The 22,052-nt window shown below is 40.6% G+C and overlaps 1 pseudogene; it reads left to right on the forward strand.

The window, feature by feature from the left end:
* The first annotated feature begins 1,212 nt into the window (after positions 1-1,212).
* Positions 1,213-2,812, forward strand: LOC101603054 (annotated as a pseudogene).
* The last annotated feature ends 19,240 nt before the right edge of the window (positions 2,813-22,052 follow it).

The raw sequence follows: 22,052 nt of genomic DNA on the forward strand, positions 1-22,052 counted from the left end.
TTTATAAATAAGATGCATCTATGATTTATTGATAATTTTAATAATACATTGAAATATATTATTTTAATGCATAAAATCAATCAAGGAAAATTTCGGGGTGTAGAACATGAAGATGTTTCACATATGATTCAGTTTTCCTCATGTTATATATCAGAATATGGGCATTAATTTTTAGTAAGAAAAAATTCTTAGCACACACCCCTTGTTGTCTCCTTAAAGTTACCAAGGAACATTCAAATGATTGCATATTTCTCAAATAATTGTCCAAATATACATTTTTCTAATTCAAAACATTTAAATGCCTAAAATATATCTATGATATCTATTTTATTAAACATAAATTAATGGTGACCTTTAGTGATACTGCAACTTGTTTTAAAAAAGGTAGAAAGCACAGAGCTCACGAAACAATGTCTGGTGTCAGAATTATTTAATGTCATTTTGATGGGCAATGTAATGAAAACTATTTTTCAGAAATTCCCGTGCCAGGGAGAAAGGTGTTTTATTTTATATTTCTTTTTCTCCATAAAGGTAATATACAAACAACTATCAGCAAGTTGGTGTGCAGAAGACAGGAAATATATTAAAGATGTATGTCAAAGTCTGTCACTGGGAAGAAAAAGTAGTTTGCTGGCACAAAAAAGTAAGACTTTTAGTTCCCTGAAAATATTTATTGTAAGAGTAGAACATTGTCAAACATTTTGGTGCACATTAACTATTTTGGGATAAAAATCTCAAATTCATGACACAGATTTCAATGTAAATTATTTAAGTGGTTATGTTGTTGAGGACATGGAATTAAAAAATAATGAATAATCTTAGGCTGGGGAGATTGATTAGCAGTTAAGGTACTTGCCTACAAAGACTATGGAGCCAAGTTCAATTCCACAGATCCTAAGTAAGCCAGATGAAAATGGTAGCACATGTGTCTGGAGTTGTTTTCTTTTTTTTTTCTTTTTACAGTGGCTAGAGGCCCTGGCATGTCCATTCTCTCTCTACCTCTGTCTCTCTTTAAAATAAATAAATAAATAAAATATCTTAAAAATGAACAACCTCTGCTCGTTGCACAGTGGTTGGAGAGGCTTTTCCTTTATGTTCTGTGAATGTGCAGCAGACCACACTCGCTAAGGTTCTACGAAGGCCCAGTCGGCGAGCTCGTAGGAGCTGGACACTGTTGCCCCCGCTCCAACTTACCACTTGGAAAAAAAAAAAATGGTTGAGGCAGATCGCCCAGGAAAGCTCTTCATTGGAGGGCTTAGTGCAGAGTCTAATGAAGAAGCCCTTGAAGCAGTGTTTGGCAAATATGGACGGATAGTGGAAGTACTTTTGATGAAGGACCAGGAAACCAACTAATCAAGAGGATTTGCTTTTGTCACTTTTGAAAGCCCAGCAGATGCCAAGGATGCAGCCAGAGGCATGATTGGAAAGTCCTTGGATGGAAAAGTCATCAAGGTGGAGCAAGCCACTAAGCCATCATTTTAAAGTGGATGATGTGGACTGCCCCCCCTCCAAGAAGCAGAGGCCCTCCCAGAGGTCTAAGAGGAGGAAGAGGAGGAAGTGGAGGAAATTGGGGACCCCCCCCTCAAGTGGAGGACACATGGATGATGATGAATATTTGATGAATTTTAACGTGAGTCCTTCCAGGGGACCACTTCCAGTAAAAAGAGGACCACCACCACATATTGGAGGTCCTCCTCCTAAAAGATCAGCTCCTTTTGGCCCCTTTCGCAGTAGCAGTGGAATGGGGGTTAGAGCTTCCTAAAAGACAGACCAAATGGCTGAACCTTCACTAGTCCCTTACAGGAAACACCTGAACCACAAGACACTGGAGAGGGTAGGATCAAGACTGACCTAAATCTCCTACATCTTCCCTCCCTCCCTCTCCCCCTCTCCCCTCTATCTCTCTTCTCTCTAACTCTTGTATATTAGTTATCTTTTTCCTCAATTTCTTAGTGCACACTGACCTGTAACCCCCACTTCCAGCTTGGGCCTACAATCCACAATGAGCTTTTGATCAAAGAAACCTACAAGGTCTCCCAAAACAATGACAGACTTCTGTCAGAGTACTTGATGACCCACCAAAGGCCAGTGGTAAGACCCTATTGCTGAAGACTCCATACGCAGCTGACACGTAAAATGGAATGACATGGCTGGAAGCCAGGAGAGAGTCAGTCCCCAGACAGTCAGCGTGTCTAGTGCCAGAAGGTGCTACATAGGCGACTGGGGGAAGTGACCAAAATCTGTCCAAGCAACACATTGTTTAACCTAAGTAGCAACAATTAACCTAAAGACAGCTATTCAAGCTGAGATTATCTAAATTCCCGTGACACAAGAGATTATGCACCGCCACCAAGAGACTATACTTACTGTGACTATGATCATTCCAGTTCACGTGATGACTACCCATCAAGAGGCTATAGTGACAGAGATGGATATAGTCAGGATAGGGCCTACTCAGATCATCCCAGCGGAGACTCCTACAGAGATTCATATGAGAGTTATGGTAACTCACATAGTGCTCCACCTAAAGGAGGGCCCCACCGTCTTATGGTGGAAGCAGTCGCTGTGATGATTGCAGCAGCTCACAGGACGGATATGGTGGAAGTCAAGACAGTTACTCAAGCAGCCGAAGTGACCACTACTCAAGTGGTCGTGATAGCGTTGGCAGACAAGAATGAGGCCTTCCCCCTTCTGTGAAAGGGGCTACCCTCCTCCATGTGATTCCTACAGCAGTTCAAGCTGCGGAGCTTCAAGAGGTGGTAGCCCCAGACGAAGCCGATTTGATAGAGGGGGAGGCAGAAGCAGATACTAGAAACAAACAAAACTTTGGACCCAAATCCCCAGTCAAAGAAACAAACAAAAAAGTGGAAACTGTTCTGTCATAACTACCCAAGGACTACAAAAATAGTTGTGTTAGCATTTTAAAAATTCCTGTTTAAGTTCCCGTTCATAAGTTTTATGTTCTTGTGAGGAAAAAAAGTTAAACATGTCTAATTTTATTTGATACTGCTTTTAACAGCAAATGTTAAAAATGTGTTAAAACTTGACTTGTATACTACTAGTGTTGCAATTTTCTTAGTAAAAGTGTCGTAAAGTCCATTTCCTATCTGACTTTCCCCATTAAACGAGACAAATATTTTTAAGATCTTCCACAAACATCTAGCCATCTAGATGTCCTTTGGTCTCCTTTGAGAGAAGGAACAATCCTAACTATACAGAAAAACAAGTTTTAGAGGGTGGTTGGTATTTGCTATACTTAAGATTCCAGGGTGTCTTCCAACAGAAATCTCAGTATACTCAGTATGAACTTGAGATGAGATTCATAGGAAAGTGCTATTCACCAAGAAACCCCAAAAAGCAAATGGATAATGCTGGCCATACTTTGCTTTCCTGACATTTCATTGGGAATTACAAGAACCTCTCCTTTCCCCTCCCCCAGTTAAGTGTGTGTTAAACAACTACAGAATACTAAATAAGAAGTTTGGCCAAAACCAAAACAACAACAAAAAAAAAACAAGAACAACCTCAGTAATTTAACTAGATATGTAATAGCCACTTAACAGAAAATTTAAATTTTATAATGGTAAATGTGTTGTGAATAATAGTATGATTTGTGTTATTATGTAAAAACTATGATTTCAAAATATTTACTTAATTACTGAAAACTTTCATAGTTGCAATGAAAATATGAATATCCAATCATACTGAATCAAAATATATTCTATTTTGCTGGGCACATTCATTTGGAAGATTAAAAAAATCCAGAAATCCATCTAGTCAGCTGTGTGTGTGTGTGAGCGCAGAATCATTGTGTAGCCCAAAAAAAAAAAAAAAAAAACAAGCTTGAAAATTCTGAATTCCATTTTCTGTATGCCTTTAGGCATTTGGATTTTTTTGATAGATAGGTTGACTTTAAATATGTTGAAATACTGTGAAAAAAACACTAAAGGTCATTCCTTGCCTTTGAAAACTCATTATCTTGAAAGGAAGATAAACATAAAATTATATATTATCCACGTGCTGACAATATTTATGTTTACATTTTTTTAGACCTTCCAATCATATTTACTTTGAAACTCATTCTTTTTTAACCATATACTTTTTTTTCCATTTGTATGTGTATTTTAGGAATGCATGTGTGTTTATGCATGCATGTGCATTGACATTGAGTGTCTTCCTCAGTTGTTCTCCACTTTATTTACTGAAGAAAGGTCTCTCAGTTTAATCCACAGCTCACTTATTCACCTAGTCTAACCAGCCAGATTGCCCAGAGGATCTGCTGAGGATTTGCCCTGGTGTCACCTAAATTCTGGTATTATGATCAAGCCACCATACTTACCCAGCATTTGAATGGCTGAAGAGGATTCAAACCTTGTTACTCATGGTTATAGGGCAAGCGCTTTGATCTCCTGCATCATATCCCCAAACCATCTGTGATACAATATTGATATTATTTTGTATTCTTTGTATTTTTTTCCTTTTATTCTTATTAAGTAAAAGCTATAGACACATCATATGCTGGTACCATCATTTCCCTGCATCCACTCCACTGAGAGCCCCCTGTACTAGGATTACTGGTATTAAGCATGGAGCTGTTTGTTATGAGTTGTCAGAGCAGCAGTCAGTCATTGTGGGGGGGCAATACCTCTGGATATCCTCCCATTTGTGGCTCTTACAATCTTCTCCCACCTTCTGCCCAATTCCCTGCGCCTAGGTGGGTATGCTTTAATTCTACTTTAATGTTAAGCTCTCAACAGCTTCTGGATTTCTAGTTTGTAACATTTTATCACATGTTTTATGCCTTCCATGGCTATTATTTTACATTTCTGAAAACTGTCATTGAGTTACTTTATCTTAGACTACCTACTGTTTTAAATTCACAAATAGCTCACAAATTTTATAAGATAAACATTGATTTAGAGTATATGAAAATGCACACATGTATAGAGTAAATATAGTCTGAAAAAGCTGATATACACCAACCCAAATACATAAATCTCGTCCTTTTTCATAGCTAGAATCTAATAGTTACTTACAAAAATCCTGGACTATTTAAATAAAATGTGAAGAAAGAGAACAGGACTTGCTATCAAATTTATAACAAGACAACAAATCCAATGTGATAGCTCAATGAGTCTCAATTAGTATGTTGCCTGAGGAACTCTCCAAAAGTCATGTAGTCACATGAATAATAATTGGGAATATTGACTTTTATACTTGGTTACAGTAACCAAGCAATCTATATTATGAATATTTGACTTGGCTATAAGTGTTTTGGCTGGGATGGAGAGATTGCTAAATGGATAAAGACACTTGATTGCAATCCTGAGGGCCTTGGTTTGACCCCCCAGTACTCACATAAACCTAAATGCACAAAATGGCACCTGTATCTGGAATTCATTTGCAGTGACAGAAGACACTGTTGTGCCGATTCTCCCCTTGACTATCGCTTTCCCAATAAGTAAATAAACGTGTTATTTTTGTAAAAGGGATGTTCTGACAATTCTGTTCAAAGCTGCAGAAAGTGACTGCAGTGATTTCAAAGGGGAATGCTCAGTATTGAACAACAAATAAGTTGCTGGCTCAAGCAAAGTGAAAGGTGAGTACTGACACCTGGAGTTGTCTTCTGGCCTCCGAACACACACACCATGGAATGTGTGTATGCCCCCCCCCCACCCCGCAGACACATACAACACACAAACAAAGATAATAACAAGGGATAGTGGTTATAATTCATATTTTAGCTATAATGTGAAAACAAATAAAGAGAAAGCATTATTTTTTTTTTTACAAATTTGAAATTGCTTGGCATTTTCCATTGATTTAATACTAAAGATAGTCTCTAAATTCAAATTTTAATCATTTTTGTGATTGGATGAACACAGATAAGTTGATCAAATACTTTCTTTGGAATGAGATGAAAAAGAGTAAAGATAACTATCAATACAATGAAACTATGTAGTAATTAAGGAAGATGGTTATAAATGACTTTGTGTACAATTAACACTTTTTTAAAAAATATTTTTTTGTCATTTTTTTTCTTTATTTGAGAGTGACAGAGAGGGAGAGAAAGAGACAGATAGAAAGGGAATGGGCACGCCAGGGCTTCCAGCCACTGCAAACGAACTCCAGATGCGTGCGCCCCCTTGTGCATCTGGCTAATGTGGGTCCTGGGGAATTGAGCCTTGAACCAGGGTCCTTAGATGTCACAGGCAAGCGCTTAACCGCTAAGCCATCTCTCCAGCCGAACACTTTATTTTTATTTAAATATTAAAAATAAAATAAACTTCATGCTTAAATATCTTTTACAGAAAAAATATCTTATTGATCAAGACAGAGATTAAAATATTCAGAAACTGAGCCGGACATGGTGGCACACGCCTTTAATCCCAGCACATGGGAGGCAGAGGTAGGAGGATCGCTGCAAGTTCGGGGCCACCCTGAGACTCCATAGTGAATTCCAGAGTCAGTCTGACAGTGAGACCCTACCTCAAAAAAAAAAAAAAAAATTAAGCCAGGTGTGATGGTGCATGCCTTTAATCCCAGCACTCGGGAGGCAGAGGTAGGAGGATTGCCATGAGTTCAAGGCCACCCTGAGATGACAGAGTTAATTCCAGGTCACCCTAGACCAGAGTGAGACCCTACCTCGAAAAACCAAAAAATAAAATAAAATAAAATAAAATATTCAGAACCTGTGCATGTATGAAAATGCATAAACTCTTAGAATTCAAAAGTATAACTCAAAAATTGTGAAACTTTGAGAATACAAATTATAAAAATTTGAATTAGTTGAGTCAAAGAAGAACTAAAAATAAATTAATATAATCTGTATATATTAATAATAAAAGAAGAAGCAATTTATTATTTCTCATGGTAGGTTAGAAAAAATGTGTTTACTTTTTAAAGATATAGCATATACATAAAACAAAAAAAAAATTCACATATGATGCATATGGACAGTGAAACAAAAATACAAGTGTGCTGGCCAGATATTGAATATTTGCCCTAACATTTGGGAATAGGTATACTTTTATAAAGTTAGGAACATACTATGTTCCTCTGACTACCTCTATATTTTTTTTGTCTTTCTAGTTTAATTGGAAAACAAAAGAAAGTAATAAGTGTGATAGTTAAGGTGTTGTTAACTTGATCTGTTTAGTAATCCACAGGCTGCTTCTAGGAAGGATCAACTAAAGGAGGAGGTCTTTCTCCCAGGGTGAGCCCTTCCCCCAGAGTGGGCGGCCCCACTCAGAGAGGGACTTGATATAAGGAAGCCCTGGGTAGAAGAGTTCCCCCTTTTTCTTCCTTCCTTCCACTTGGCTGCCGGAGCTGCTCCCTACCTTCTAGCATGGATTGAAGACCAGTACGGACTAAAGACCAAAATCAACTGAATACCCACATGGATCGAAACCCAGCGGCTCCTCAGGAAGCCTCCAGGCTTTCCGGCACCATCTGCAGTGCCGGGTCGGGACTGCTGAGGCATCTGGCCACGTGGACTGAGCAGCTACCAGGTTCGGTGATTCTCAGGCCTGCAACTGCTATTGGACTACTGTAAGCTAAAGCAATAAATTCCCTTTATAAAATAATTCATTCTAGTAATTCTGTTCCTCTAGAGAACCCTGACTAATACAGATTTTGGTACCAGGAGTGGTTCTAGAGAAACAGAATTGTAAGGATGGATTTCTCTAATGGGCTTAGTGCTATCTGGGGTTGGTTCTCCAATTTCAGTGCTACCAAAGGCCCTACTGGTGATAAGGAGAGCGCCTGTACTGGAAATAAAGAGGGCACTAATAATCCATGGTGTGCACTATTTACAGAACTCCAGGAGATAGATGTATTTGGTGACCCTGACTCATGTCTTGTGAGGAGCAAGGAATTTAGTGACTCTGTATTTAAAACATTTGAATATTTGTGGAAAAGTAAGACCAATGATGAGGCTGGTTGGTTGCTTTTAGCATCTCTAGACAAACTACTGAGGGAACAGCAGAAGCTCAAAAAGGAAAATTCCAAGCTTAAGACCCACATACATGATCTCAAGGTTTCTAAAGGTGCCCTGGAGGAGAGTCTCCTCTCTAGCCAGAACAGGGCTCAAATTGCAGAAAAGGAAACCCAAGCTCTCATTGTGAGATTAGCTAACTTGCAACGTAAGCTTAAATCTCAGCCTCACCAACTATCAGAAGTTAAAGTGAGGGCACTGATTGGAAAAGAGTGGGATCCTGTGACTTGGGATGGTGATGTGTGGGAAGACCCTGAAGAACCTGGGGACATTGAAGTGTTAGATTCTGAAGAAGATGTTTTGGATGAAAATATGACCTGCCCTCCCTTAGCACCAGTTGTATTCCCACCCCCACATCCTGAAGGATTATCCTCCCCACCCTTGCCTGGGGGAATTCATCCCTCTTTGTCTGAGGAATCAGCAGAAAATGCTGGTGATTCTCAGTTCCCACCCATCTTTGCCTCTAGGCCTACAACCAGACGAAAGGCTAGGCAGGCTCCTAAAGGTGAGATAGAAAGTGTGACACAGGAGGAGGTGAGGTACACTCCTAAAGAACTTCAGGAGTTTTCTAACTTGTACAGACAGAAGCATGGGGAATATGTGTGGGAATGGATTTTAAGGGTATTGGATGATTGAGGAAGGAACATAAGATTAGATCAGGCTGAATTTACTGAAATGAGCCCATTGAGCAGAGATTTTAGATTTAATAATAGCAGCTCGTGCAGTTGGAAGGGGTGCCAAGAGTTTATTTGATTGGTTGACTAAAGTATGGCTCCAAAGATGGCCTACTGTGAATGAGCTTGAGCTGCCTGATATCCCTTGGCTTAATGTCGATGAAGGGATTAAAAAGCTCAGAGAACTTGGAATGCTGGAGTGGATTTGCCATGTAAACTCATCTTTGCCCCCACAATGGGAGTGACCAGAAGATGTGCCCTTCACTAAGACCATAAGAAACAGATTTGTGAGGGGAGCGCCAGCATACTTAAAGTCCTCTATCATTGCTCTTTTATGTAAAGAAGACCTCACAGTGGGAGCTGCAGTTGCTGCATTAGGTGATTTAGATGCAATGGGCATAACTGGATCTCGGGGTAACAAGGGCCAAGTGGCAGCACTGAATCGCCAAAGGCGGGGTGAACGTGTTTTTCATAATAGACAGCGTAGGCAATATTATGCACATAAAGGTATGACTCGTATGGACCTTTGGCATTGGCTGATTAATCATGGTGTTCCCAGAAGTCAAATAGATAAGAAGCCTACTGAGTTTCTTCTTGATCTGTATAAGCAGAAAAGTTCCACAGCAAGGGGACATAAAGCCACTTTGAATTATAGCAACAGAGAATCAAGGCCTCTTAATCAGTTTCCAGACTTGAGCCAGTTTACAGACCCTGAGCCCCTTGATTGAAGGGTTGGCCGGGTTCCCTCGGGGAAGGACCCCCCTACAATTGCCAAAAGTTTCAATATGAAACTTACACCTATCCTTCCTCAGAGGGACCTGCGGCCTTTTGCTAGGGTAACTGTACACTGGGGGAAAGGAAATAATCAGACCTTTCGGGGCTTACTGGACACTGGCTCTGAATTGACATTGATTCCAGGAGACCCCAAAAAGCACAATGGCCCTTCAGTTAAAGTAGGTGCTTATGGAGGTCAGGTGATCAATGGAGTTTTGGCGAATGTTAGACTGACAGTGGGTCCACTGGGTCCCCAAACGTATCCTGTGGTTATTTCCCCAGTCCCAGAATGCATAATTGGGATAGATATACTTAGCAGTTGGCAGAACCCCCACATTGGTTCCCTGACTTGTGGAGTAAGGGCTATTATGGCTGGAAAGGCCAAATGGAAGCCACTGAGGCTCCCACCACCAGGGAAAATAGTGAATCAAAAACAATATCGCATCCCTGGAGGGATTTCGGAAATTAGTGCCACTATAAAGGACTTGAAGGATGCAGGGGTGGTGGTTCCCACCACATCTCCCTTTAACTCTCCTATGTGGCCTGTTCAAAAGACAGATGGATCCTGGAGAATGACAGTGGATTATCGGAAACTTAATCAGGTGGTGACTCCAATTGCAGCTGCTGTACCAGATGTGGTTTCTTTACTTGAGCAGATTAACATGTCTCCTGGTACCTGGTATGCAGCTATTGATCTTGCAAATGCTTTCTTCTCCATACCTGTCCATAAGGACCACCAGAAGCAATTTGCCTTCAGCTGGCAAAGTCAGCAGTACACCTTTACTGTTTTACCTCAAGGTTATATTAACTCTCCAGCCCTGTGTCATAGCTTAGTTCGCAGGGACCTTGATCGCCTGTCCCTTCCACAGGGTGTCACATTGGTCCATTATATTGATGACATAATGCTAATTGGATCAAATGAGCAGGAGGTGGCAACCACTCTGGAGTTGCTGGTACAGCATATGCACATCAGGGGATGGGAAATAAATCCATCCAAAATTCAAGGACCTTCCACCTCAGTGAAATTTCTAGGAGTTCAGTGGTGTGGGGCATGCAGGGATATTCCTTCTAAGGTGAAGGACAAGTTGTTGCATTTGGCCCCTCCTACCACTAAGAAAGAAGCACAACGTCTAGTGGGCCTATTTGGATTTTGGAGACAGCACATTCCTCACTTGGGTGTCTTACTCTGTCCCATGTACCAAGTGACTCGGAAAGCTGCTAGTTTTCATTGGGGCCCAGAACAAGAGAAGGCTCTTCAACAGGTGCAGGCTGCTGTGAAGGCTGATCTACCCCTTGGGCCATATGATCCAGCAGATCTGATGGTACTTGAGGTTTCAGTGGCAGACAGGGATGCTGTTTGGAGCCTTTGGCAGGCCCCCATAGGTGAATCACAGCAGAGGCCCTTGGGATTTTGGAGCAAGGCCCTGCCATCATCTGCAGACAATTATTCTCCCTTTGAGAGACAGCTCTTGGCCTGCTATTGGGCCTTAGTGGAAACTGAACGTTTGACAATGGGCCATCAAGTTACTATGCGATCCGAGCTGCCCATTATGAGCTGGGTGTTGTCTGACCCACCAGGCCATAAAGTTGGACGTGCACAGCAGCAGTCCATCATCAAGTGGAAGTGGTATATACGTGATCAGGCTCGAGCAGGCCCTGAAGGTACGAGTAAGTTACATGAGGAAGTTGCCCAAATGCCTATGGTTGCTACTCCTGTTGCAATGCCTTCTGTCCCCAAGCACGCACCTATGGCATCATGGGGCGTGCCCTATGATCAACCGACTGAGGAGGAGAGATATAGGGCATGGTTTACAGATGGTTCAGCACGTTATGTCGGCACTGCCCAGAAGTGGACAGCTGCAGCATTACAGCCCCTTTCTGGGGCAACTCTGAAGGACTGTGGTGAAGGGAAGTCTTCACAATGGGCAGAACTTCGGGCAGTGCATATATGGTTGTGCATTTTGCTTGGAAGAAAAAATGGCCAGATGTGCGGTTATACACTGACTCATTGGCTGTGGCCAATGGTTTGGCTGGATGGTCTGGGACTTGGAAGGAGCACAGTTGGAAAATTGGTGAAAAGGACATTTGGGGAAGGTGTATGTGGATAGACCTCTCTGAATGGGCAAAGGATATAAGGATACTTGTGTCCCATGTCAGTGCTCATCAGAAGGTGACCTCACTGGAGGATGACTTTAATAATCAAGTAGACAAGCTGACCCGTTCTGTGGATAATGGTCAACCTCCTTCCTCAGCCACACCTGTCATTGCCCAATGGGCCCATGACAAAGTGGCCATGGTGGCAGAGATGCAGGCTATGCATGGGCCCAACAACATGGACTTCCACTAACTAAGGCTGACCTGGCTACGGCTACTGCTGAGTGCCAAATTTTCCAACAGCAGAGGCTGACTCTGAGCCCCCATATGGTAGTATTCCTCGGGGTGACCAGCCAGCAACCTGGTGGCAGGTTGACTACATTGGACCTCTTCCATAATGGAAAGGGTAGCGTTTTGTCCTTACTGGAATAGACACTTATTCTGGGTATGCATTTGCCTTTCCTGCACGTAGCGCCTCTGCCAAAACTACCATCCGTGGGCTTACAGAATGCCTTATCCACCGTCATGGCATTCCACACAGCATTGCTTCTGACCAAGGAACTCACTTCACTGCCAAGGAAGTACAGCAGTGGGCTCATGATCATGGAATTCACTGGTCTTACCATGTGCCCCACCATCCTGAAGCAGCTGGCTTGATAGAATGGTGGAATGGCCTTTTGAAGAAACAGCTACAGCGACAACTGGGTGGCAACAGCTTGGAGGGCTGGGGGAGTGTCCTCCAGCAGGCTGTATATGCTCTGAATCAGCGTCCTATATATGGTACTGTTTCTCCTATAGCCCGGATTCACAGGTCCAGGAATCAAGGGGTGGAAATGGGAATGGTCCCACTTGCCATCACCCCAAGTGACCTGTTAGCTAGATTTTTGCTTCCTGTTCCCGCAACCTTATGCTCTGCTGGACTACATGTCTTGGTCCCAGAAGGGGGAGTGCTTTTGCCAGGAGACACAAAGAACATTCTATTGAACTGGAAGCTAAGACTTCCCCCTGGTCACTTTGGGCTCCTAATACCCTTGAGTGAACAGGCTGAGAAAGGAGTTACAGTGATTGCAGGGGTGATTGATCCAGATTACCAGGGTGAAATTGGGCTGCTCCTCCACAATGTCAGTAAGGAAGAGTATGCCTGGAGTGCAGGAGATCATTTAGGGCGTCTGTTAGTGTTACCATGTCCTGTTGTCAAAACCAATGGGCGACTGCAACAACCCAATAGAAGTAGTGTGATAAATGGTCCAGATCCTTCAGGAATGATGGTATGGGTTACCACTGCAGGTAAAGAACCAAGACCTGCCAAGGTACTTGCTGAAGGTGGAGGGAATACAGAATGGGTAGTAGAAGAAGGCAGTTACAAATATCAGCTAAGGCCACATGATCAGTTACAGAAACGAGGACTGTGATTGCAGTGTTTCTGTCCTGCCTTGATAACAGAGTGTTTGTATCTACACCAATATTAAGATTGTATCATTAGCTAAACTGTTGAATTTATATTAGACCCATTGTATTAGAGACTAAGCTTGTGTTGGGGGGAAGATTTTGCAGTTCCGGTTGTACGTGGGATAGTTATGCGATGTTAGGCGGAATTATGAACTTGTTACTGTTTTCATTTGGAAATTAAGTATGATGTAAGGAGACATGATTTGATGCCAAGTTGACAAGGCGTGGACTTGTGATAGTTAAGGTGTTGTCAACTTGATCTGTTTAGTAATCCACAGGCTGTTTCTAGGAAGGATCAACTAAAGGAGGAGGTCTTTCTCCCAGGGTGAGCCCTTCCCCCAGAGTGGGCGGCCCCACTCAGAGAGGGACTTGATATAAGGAAGCCCTGGGTAGAAGAGTTCCCCCTTTTCCTTCCTTCCTTCCACTTGGCTGCCGGAGCTGCTCCCTACCTTCTAGCGTGGATTGAAGACCAGTACGAACTAAAGACCAAAATCAACTGAATACCCACATGGATCGAAACCCAGCGGCTCCTCAGGAAGCCTCCAGGCTTTCCGGCACCATCTGCAGTGCCGGGTCGGGACTGCTGAGGCATCTGGCCACGTGGACTGAGCAGCTACCAGGTTCGGTGATTCTCAGGCCTGCAACTGCTATTGGACTACTGTAAGCTAAAGCAATAAATTCCCTTTATAAAATAATTCATTCTAGTAATTCTGTTCCTCTAGAGAACCCTGACTAATACAGTAAGTCAAACCAGAGAAAAGACTGCATGCCAGAGAATGGAAGGGGATATACCCTACATTCATTCTTATTCATTCAGTGTCTTGAAAGGGAATCACATAACTTTGTTAGGTAATTTATAGTGACTTGCCCCAAAAGTAAAGATAAGAATGTGTGACTTCACAATCTCCATTTTGGTAGATATCAAAGGATGATCTGACTCCTCACCTATTGCCTAAAGGAGTTCTCTAGATTTGTTTTTCCACAAACAACTTGAGCCCCTCCCAGGAGGTAGTTCCCCTTTCCTAGAATTTAAGTCTAATCTCGACATTTGATCCATCAAGTTCCAGACTTCAGAACTTGATGTCATGGTTGACCTCTTCCTGAGCCACCAGTCAGCCCTTACTGTGACTCACCTGAGCCAGAAGGTGAAACCCACTACAATAATATTATAAATATGTGTGGGCCAAGGGAGAAGCCTGTCTCTTAGCTGGTTCCTGAACTTTGAGATTCTGGTAAGCTTCGCTTACTCTCACATGGGTTCTCTAACCTCTTCTGCCCTCCAAGTGGCAAGAGTTCCCTGCACTTTCTTCTCTTTCCTTCTTTTACTCTAATAGTCTCTCTAAACCTTACCCTCTTGTCTATTGATTTTAATTTTTTTGAATTTTATAATAAGAAAGTGAGACAGCAAGAGCAAGTGCAAGAGAAAAAGAGAGAATTGGCATGCCAGGCCTCCAGCTACTGGAATCAAACTCCAGACATGTGTGCCACCTTGTGTGAATGTATGACCTTGTATGCTTGCGTCACCTTGTGTGTCTGGCTTACATGGGCTCTGTACAGTCAAACACGTCCTCAGAGTCCTTGGGCTTTGCAGACAAGCACCTTAACTGCTAAGCCATCTCTCCAGCCTAGATTTTAATTCTTTAAATTTATAAGACAATAATCTGGGGAACTCTAAAGTTATTGGTGTGATGGCATATTGGTGTATTGTTAAGGAACTCCAAAATTCCTGTTACAGTCTAGTTTCCTCTTCCCCCAGGGTATGAAGGTGCTATCTATGGGTGAATAATAAAAACTTTAAATGCTTTGCTCCACAAAATACCAAATTGGCCAATGGTTTAGTATAGAATGCGGTAAGGAAGTAAGAGAAAGTACCATGTAGTAAAGAACCAAGGCAGAGAGATTGTACATTGAGTTCTGCAAAGTAATATAAATGTATAGAAATTTAAAGAAAATCTTAATATCTTATCACAATTTAAATTTTGCTTAAGAAGTTGGATTATACTTAATATTATTTTTATGTAATTATAGAAGTATGCATATAATGAAATCTAACAACATGAAATTTTATGGTAGAGACCTCAAATAATTCAGGTATCAGTCATGGATTTGAAAGGCAAAAACATAGACATCTATTCCAAATAGGTTCTACATAAATTTTGTATGATGATAAAGTCAAAATATCTTTAAGAATCAAATTCTGTCATATAAAACAGACCTTTAGTCTCATATAATTCATATTAATCAAAGATGCTTTCCATCATTTAATTTATGATCAAGTACAAGTACTGAATAACTAAAGAAAATAAGGATATTAGAAACATGAGATAATGTACAGTTTCTGATATTCCCATGAATATACTTCTCTGGTGAAAGTTCATTGGAGACATTAAGAATTGGCTAATATATTTAAAGTGCCAGGGTAAAATAATTCCCAAATCCTTGAGTGACACTTTAGACAAAGATTTACTACCATATGATATATGTTGGGGAACTAGCCTTTGATTCCTAGGTACCTGAAATAACAAAGCTAGTTACAGAAGAACAATGGGAGTACAGTGAACTGTTGACAGTGGAAACAAAACAGTATCATGAGATTTTCCACAGTATGGTGTAATGTTATCTAATGATAGAATTTCTCACCATTTTTTTTCATTAAACCAACACATCTGTGTGAGAAGGATTGAAATACTGAATGTTTTGCCGGATTTGCAAGGGTGAATTGTTTTTGTGCATGATATTCTTATATGAGAGAATGTATTTTTATTCATAAGCTTCTTAGACAAGTGTAGTAGTTTTAAATGTAAAGGGAATATAGAAAACTATTGTACATGTCTGTTAATTAATCCATTTGTTCATTAATGTGCTGCATATCTTCCTTTTACCAGTCACTATGTGTTAGGTGGATACACAGAAATGAATCAAATGACACAGGACATAGCCAAAAAGAGTTTATATTTTAAACTAATTGATATGGATTCTTTATTATTTTATTTTATTTTATTTTATTTTTAAATTTAATTTATTAGTTTTCTTTCCGGCAAATACAGGCAGTTTGGTACCATTCTTTAGGCTCATCTATGATCTACCCCCTCCCATTGGACCCTCCTTGTTGATGGAAATTGTAGAGTTACCCACAGTTATTGGTATGATAAATGTCTCTGCAAATCATGACCCAACATGTGACTCTGACATTCTTCCCACCCCCTCTTCCGCAAAATTTCCCTGAGCCATGTTGGGTTCATTTTTGGTCTGCTTCAGAGCTGAGGTGCTGGGGGCCTCTGAGGCTCTGGCTCTCTGATTTGGTAGGAGTTGATTTTTCTCTGCATTGGTCTCCTTCCCCTTTGTGCTGGTATCCAGTTCACAGGAAAACATCACCCTTGCTTGTTTCGCCAATTGTCCTTAGTTTCAGTTGGGCCCCTTTTGAGGTATGTTGGGGCAGCTCTCTCCTTAGGATCTGCATCTATCTGAAAAAGAGAAGCAGATTCTCCAACGGAGAGTAAGTTAGCACCCAGAAAATTGAGATAACACTTACTTTTTTGATAGAGAGTTTGATAGGTGTAGGCCCTCTTGTAGCCCATGATTGATGGTAGCTTGATATTGGAGAGTGGGCTTATGTTTGGATATGGTTCTGACTTGTTTCCCAGCTCCAGCTATGGGTCTAGTACCACTGAGGGGATCAGTTAGCCAAATCAAGAGCAATTGGTTCCTCACCATGGCTGTGTGCCACTATTGCACTTGTGTGGGCATCACATCAGGTTATTTGTTGCTAATTAGGTTAGACAATGAGTTTCTTGGACAGATATTGGTCATTTCCCCCAGTCGTCCATGTAGCACCTTCTGGCACTAGGCACGCTGACTGTGTGGGGACTGACACTCTCCTGGCTTCCAGGCATGCCATTCCATTTTACGTGTCAGCAGGGTATGGAGTCTTCAGCAATAGGGTCTTACCACTGGCCATTGGTTGGTCATCAAGTATTCTGACAGAAGTCTGTCATTGTTTTGGGAAATCTTGTAGGTTTCTCTGATCAAAAGCTCATTGTGTATGGCAGCCCCAAGCTGGAAGTGGGGGTTAAAGGTCAGTGTCCACTAAGAAATTGAGGAAAAACATAACTAATATACAAGAGTTAGAGAGGAGAGAGATAGAGGGGAGAGGGGGAGAGGGAGGGAGGGAAGATGTAGAAGATTTAGGTTAGTCTTGATCCTACCCTCTCCAGTGTCTTGTGGTTCAGGTGTTTCCTGTAAGGGTCTAGTGAAGGTTCAGCCATTTGGTCTGTCTTTTAGGAAGTAGAATTTTATGGTACCATTGCTGTTTGGGTCCAGATTACTGTTTTCCACCCTTTGATGCCCTCCCCGCCCTCCCATCCATCCTATTGTCTAGTCCATGAGGTGCTTGCTGTATGTAAGGTATCTTGTGTAGATTCAGGTTACATGTTGTAGATGAGTGAGACTATGTGTCAATTTTTTTTTTTTTCTTTTCTGTAATTGGGTAAGTTCACTGAGAATGATCTGTTCCAGGTTCATCCATTTTTCCTCAAATTTCTTTGTGTCATTTTTTCTTACTGCTGTATAGAATTCCATTGTATAGATATACCACATTTTTGTTATCCATTCTTCCAATGATGGACATCTTTGTTGATTCCAGCTTTTAGCTATAACAAATTGAGCCACTAAAAACATGGTTGAGCAAACCTCTCTCGCATGTGGTTTGAAGGCTTTAGGGTAGATGCCCAGTAAGGGTATACCTGGGTTTCTTGGTATTTCTATAGTCAGCTTTTTCAGGAATCTCCATATTGCTTTCCAAAGTGGTTGTACCATCCTGCATTCCCCCCAAGAGTGAATGAGTATCCCTGCTTCTCCACATCCTCACCAGCATTTATTTTCATTTGACTTTTTGATGTTTGCTATCATTATTGGGGTAAGGTGGAATCTCATAGTTGTTTTAATTTGCATTTCTGTGATGATTAGGTATGATGAACATTTTCTTAAGTGTGTGTTTGCCATTTGTATATATTCCTCTGTGAATTGCCTGTTCAACTCTGTGCCACATTTTGTGCGTGGGGTATTTGTCTTCTTATTGTTTGTATTTTTGGGTTCTTTGTAAATTCTAGAGATAAGGCCTCTATCAGTTGGATAACCTGCAAATATTTTCTTCCATTCTGTGGGTATTATTCTATTGGCTTTGCTTATTATATGCTTGTCTGTAAAGAAACTCTTCAGCTTCATATGATCCCATTGGTTGAGTGACTGTTTAAGAACTTGAGCCACAGGGATTTTGTTCAGGAAGTCTTTTTCCATTCCTATATCATGGAAAGTACTTCCTGAATTTTCTTCCAGTAGTATTCGAGACTCTGGTCTTATGTTGAGGTCTTTGATCCGTTTGGATTTGAGTGTAGTGCATGGCGAAATGTGTGGATCAAGTTTTAGTTTCCTGCATGTGGTTATCCAGTTTGTCAAGCACCATTTGTTTTCCAGCCTCTATTTTTTGGGCCTTTGTCGAATATCAAGTAGCTATAGTTGCTTGACCCAAAGTCAGGGTCCTCAAGTCTATTCCATTTGTCTATACTCCTGTTTTTATGCCAGTACCATGCTGTTTTTGTTACTATGGCTTTGTAGTATAGCTTTAGATCAGGTATGGTGATGCCACCAGAGGTATGTCTTTTGCTGTGGATATGTTTGGATATGAGAGGCCTTCTGCCTTTCCATATGAAATTTGAGATCATTTTTTCTATCTCTGTGAAGAATACTGTAGGGATTTTAATTGGAATTGCATTAAATCTATATATTGCCTTTGGTAGGATTGTCATCTTCACAATGTTAATTCTGTCTATCCAGAAGCATGGGAGGTCTTTCCATCTTCTCAAGTCCTCCTCAATTTCTTTTTTGAGAGTTTTTATATTTTCATTGTATAGATCTTTTACTTCTCTGGTTAACATTATTCCAAGGTATTTTATTTATTTAGTTGCTATTGAAAATGGGACTATGTCCTTTATTTCTTTTTCTGTGTCTTTGTCGTTTGCATACAGAAATGCTACCGATTTTTGTGCATTGATTTTGTATCCTGCTACTTTGCTATAGGAGTTAATCACCTTCAGGAGTTTTGGGATGGAGTCTCTCGGGTCTCTTACATATACAATCATGTCATCAGCAAATAGAGCTAACTTAAATTTTCCTTTCCAGATTGTATCCCTTTTATTTCCTTCTCCTGTCTTATTGCTTGGGCTAGGACTTCCAGAGCTATATTGTAAAGCAGAGGTGAGAGAGGATATCCCTGTCTTGTTCCTGATCTCAATGGGAATTCCTCCAGTCTCTCTCCATTAAGTGTTATTTGGGCCTTTGGAGCTTTGTATATTGCCTTTATTATGTTAAGATTTGAACTGGCCATGCCGATTCTATCCAATGTTTTGATCATGAAGTGATGTTATATCTTGTCAAAGGCCTTTTCTGCATCTATCAAAATGATCATGTGGTTTTTATTTTTAAGCTTGTTTATGTGGTGCATTACATTGACAGATTTTCGTATGTTGAACCACCCTTGTGTTTCTGGGATAAATCCCACTTGGTCGAGGTGGATAATGTTTTTGATGTGTTGTTGGAGTTGGTTTGTGAGTATTTTGTTCAGGATCTTTGCATCTATGTTCATTAGGGAAATAGGCTGGTAGTTTTCTTTTCTTGTGGCATCTCTGCCTGGTTTTGGGATTAGGGTGATACTAGCTTCCTAGAGGGAGTTGGGTAGCTTTCCCTGTTCTTCAATTGTGTGGCACAGTTTTAGAAAGATTGGTTTGAGTTCTTCCATGAAGGTTTGATAAAATTCGGCTGGGAATCCATCTGGTCCTGGATTCTTCTTTATTGAGAGTTTTTTTTATTACTTTTTCAATCTCTGTGAGTGTGATGGGTTCATTGAGGTGATTAATCTGCTCTGAGTTTAGCTTTGGTAGATAATATGCATCCAGGAATTTATCCATCTCCTCCACATTATCCAGATTTGTGGAGTAGCGGTTTTTGAAATAAGTCCTGATGATTCTCCCAATTTCACTTATGTCTGTTGTGATCTCTCCTTTTTCATTTTGAATTTTGTTAATTTGAAGCTTCTCCTTTTTTTGCTTGATCAAATTGTCCAGTGGTTTGTCAATCTTGTATATTTTTTCAATGAACCAGCTCTTTGTTTTGTCAATTGCCTTAATTGTTTCCTTGGTATCCAATTCATTAATTTCTGCTCTAATTTTAATTATTTCTTTCCTTCTGGAGCACTTTGGTTTGGATTTTTCATGTTTTTCCAGGGCCTTTAGGTGGATGGTCAGGTTATTGATTTGGGATCTTTCTGTCTTTTTTATGAAGGCATTGAGTACTTTGAATTTTCCCCTGAGGACCGCCTTCATTGTGTCCCATAAGTTTTGGTATGATGTGTTCTCATTGTCATTCAATTCCAGGAATTTTGCAATTTCCTTTTTTATTTCATCCACTATCCATTTAGTGTTTAAGAGTGTGCTGTTCATTTTCCAGGTGCCATTGGGATTCTTGTTGGGTCTTTTGTTGTTGATTTCTACCAATATAGCATTGTGATCTTTTATCATGCAGGGAATTATGTCAATTTTCCTAAATATGTGGAGACAACTTTGTGACCCAGTATATTGTCTATTTTAGAGAATGGTCCATGGGCTGCTGAGAAGAATGTGCAGTTTGTGGATATGGGATGGAAAGACTTCTGTAGATGTCTATTATGTCTAAGTTCTCTATGGTTTTGTTGAGCTCCCTTACTTCCCTGTTCAGTTTCTATTTGGATGATCTGTCTATTACTGATAATGTTGTATTGAATTCCCCAACTATGATGGTGTTGGTGGTTATTTCTGTTTTATTGTCAAGTAGGTTTTGTTTTATGAACTGTGGTGCCCCTGTGTTTGGTGCATACAAATTTATGATTGTAATATCCTTTTGATGGATCATTCCTTTCATGAGTAGCAAATAGTCTTCTTTGTCTTTTTTGATTTCATTTGGTTTGAAGTCTATTTTGTCTGATATTAATATAGCCACAACTGCTTGTTTCTTATTCCCATTTGCTTGGAATATTGTCTTCCACCCCTTTACCCTGAGGAGGTGGCTGTCTTTAGTGCTGAGGTGGGTTTCTTGAAGGCAACAGATAGAGGGGTCTAATTTTTTGATCCATCCTGTTAGCTTGTGTCTCACGATGAGTGAATTAAGGCCATTAATATTTGGGTAATGACTGTGAGATTTGATTTGATCCCTACCATATTGTGGTGGTAGATGTATGTTGGTGTTTTCATGGGCCTTGAATTTTTTTGTGCCTACTCTGGGTTTGGTTGTTGTGATCTGCTTCTTGTAGGCATTTGAGTTTGGTTATTTGTTTCTTCTCTGTGGAGAATTTCCTAAAATACTCTCTGTAGGTTTGGTTTTGTGTTCGCATAATTGTAAAGCTGAGTTTTGTCATGGATAATTTTTCTTTCACCATTTATTATGAGGGATACTTTTGTCGGGTATAGTAGTTCTTTTTGGAATCCATGGGTTCTTAGACTTTGGAGAGTTTCACTCCAGGCCCTTCTATCTTTCAGGGTTTCCATTGAGAAGTCTGAAGTAATTCTAATGGGGTTACCTTTTAACGTGATGCACTGTTTTTCCCTAGCTGCTTTCAGAATTTTTTCTTTGGTGTCAATGTTTAGCTTCTTAATGATAATATGTCTTGGACAGTTTCTCCTTTGGTCCAGTCTGTTTGGAGTTTATTGGCTTCTTGTATCTTGATGGGCCTTTCTTTTAAGAGCCTGGGGAAGTTTTCTTCAATTATTTTGTTAAATAAGTTCTCCATGCCTTTGGTCTGAAGTTGTTCTCCTTCTGGCATTCCAGTGATTCTGATATCATGACGTTTAAGTGTATCCTACAATTCCCTCATGTTCTGTTCACAGGAACTTTTGAACTTACTGAAGTTTTTGAACTCTTGAACTGTTTCATCCATCTTGTATTCCAGATCAGAGTTTCTTTCCTCCACTTCGCTGACTCTGTTCTTCAGGGCCTCTAGAGTGTTTTGGGCTTATTCAACTAAGTTTGCATTTTCTACT

Source organism: Jaculus jaculus, chromosome X (assembly GCF_020740685.1).
Source record: "Jaculus jaculus isolate mJacJac1 chromosome X, mJacJac1.mat.Y.cur, whole genome shotgun sequence".
Taxonomy (NCBI): domain Eukaryota; kingdom Metazoa; phylum Chordata; class Mammalia; order Rodentia; family Dipodidae; genus Jaculus; species Jaculus jaculus.